Genomic DNA, 2,365 nt, shown 5'->3' with positions numbered 1-2,365 from the left:
GGCGCCCTGAAGCAGACGATGATCCAGTTGGGATCTTCGGAGAAGCATGCTCAAGCAAGGTTGAAGGCCATTGAGAGGGTAAGGGCTGAGCATAAGAAGGCTAACGAGAAGGCTGCGAAGGAGAAAGAAGTTCTTCAAGTAAAGTTCGAAGAGCTGGAGGGTAAGCTCAAATCCGCCGGCGCGGCGAAGAAAGAGCTTGCCCGAGAGAACACCCGTTTGGAGCAAGCGGCTGCGACCCTTGAGAAGGAGAAAACTGAGCTACTCGAGGAAAGGGACGCTGCAGTTGAGAAATTGATTGGAGAGAGGCAACGCTTGAGAGACTCCCGGGGGCTTGAGGTTACTCGTGAGAGGGAAAGGGTCAAAGCTGCTATGGTCGAGAAGGCAAATCGCTGCTTTGGTCGCGTGCGCGACCATTTTACTCGCTTGGGCGCCTTTGGGAAAGCGAAGAACCTGTACGGCCAAGCTTCGGGGACGAAGAAGTGCCTCGAGATGATAAAGGCAGGTGGGACGGAGATCCCGCAAGAAATGATCGACGTTTTTGCCGAGCAGGAGAAACTCTACGAGGCGGAGGCTACGAAACTTTATGTAGGTCCGCTGTCTGATAGCGACCTCACTCTTTCTTCGCTGGTTCTTCCTTCTCGTTTCGTCGGGGACAGGTTTAGAGCGTCGTTTGATCCTTATGGATCGAACGTAAATTTGATCAGACCAGGGACGGTTTCTCAACTCATTACCTCGCTCGAAATTACCGAGGAGCCATTGGTCGATGTCACGTCGGTCCCGGCTGAGCACGTCGAGGTCCCAGAGGGAGGTGGTCTTGCTGAACGTCCAGAGAACGAGAACCTGGAGGAGGTCCCCGGAAAGGACAACCTTGAGATAGGCAACACTCCGGTTCGAGAGGAAGAGCCCGAGAACGTGAGCATCGAGGATCCTGTCCTCGTCTCGGATTCTTCTTCTGAAGGACGAGAAGACAAAGAGGAGGAAGACGATGGAGTCGAGGAGACGTCGCCGTCGCAGCCTGTCGAGGAAGGGACGACCAACGAAGTCGGGAATAGAGATGTTCCTCCGCCTCCTGCTGTGGCCTCTCTTGTCCCTGTTCCTACTCGGGTGGAAGACCCGACTGCTGCCGCTACTGAAGACCCAGTCGGTCCTTCTTCTCTTGGGACGCCATAGGAGGTCGGTCAAGATTCTGCACCTTGACGCTTTGCCTGTGTCTCCTTTGTAATTTTTGTGTTTGTTTTTGTGTTTGTGGTCTTGATAGACCATGTTGTTGTATTACTAGACGTACTTTCATCTACTCGGTTTGTGGTCTTGATAGACCCTGTTGTTGTATTACTAGACGCTTTGCGGGTTGTTGTGTTCCTTATCTGTACTTGCAACTTGTCTAAGTAAATTTCAGTTATCTTTAGAGTCTCGCGATATGTTCGCCTAGAGACAATAGATTCTCGACCTTTGGCTTTTGCAAATAGATAACGACACAACCCGCTAAGGGACTTTGTTCAGCTCTTGTCGTGTTTCGATTGAGATAACGTCTAGACGCATTTTTCTACTTTGAAAACAAGAAACTGAATCTAAGAGTAGAAGGTTCTTTCGTCCGTTTTCTCAAAGACTATCGAGTAAATGGGTAGCTAATCCGTTACGCGTTTAGTCGAGAAAAGGTTAAAGATTCACTTCGTTTGGTCGGTCAGTGCTCTTTGGGCACAGGTGACTCGCGACCGTTGCGTCCTTAGGCTAAGTGTCTGATCAGGACATAGCTAGGAGATAGAACGTGAGTGTCCGCGTACCTCCTGCTGGAGGTACGGGAGCCGTTGGGTTCGACAATCGGTATTTACTCGATCGGAGTCGAAACAAAGAACAAGATTTTGACTTTGGTTTCGTTACAGCTGGACCGGTTAAGGTTGCCTACGTACCTCAGTTGAGGATCAAGCCATTCGTAGTTCGTTTTTCCCGAGTGAAAGTGGCAGTTGGAAGCGCATTTACTCGGTCGAGTAGAAGTGACCGCGGAGGTGCATCTACTCGGTTTTTTTTTTTTAAGAGTAGAAGCGTCTTAAATGCATTGAGTTCCATGTTCTAGGCACTTCTTCTCCGCGTGACGTTTGAAGTCGGTAGACTCCTTGTTTCACAACTTTGATGATTTTGTAAGGTCCTTCCCACCTAGCGCCGAGTTTGCCGGCGTTCAGCTCCTTAGTGTTCTCGAACACTTTACGCATTACGAAGTCACCGAGTTCAAGAGGTCTGGCTCGAACCTTTTTGTTGTAGTAACTCTCTATCTGATGCTGATAGTTTTGGATTCGCTGTAGAGCTTGGTCCCGTCGTTCTTCAATTTCGTCGAGGGCATCAAGCAGCATCTCCTTGTTGAGTTCGACGT

The sequence above is a fragment of the Brassica oleracea genome, chromosome C9 (genome assembly GCF_000695525.1).
Source record: "Brassica oleracea var. oleracea cultivar TO1000 chromosome C9, BOL, whole genome shotgun sequence".
NCBI lineage: Eukaryota > Viridiplantae > Streptophyta > Magnoliopsida > Brassicales > Brassicaceae > Brassica > Brassica oleracea.
This window is presented reverse-complemented; position numbering follows the sequence as displayed.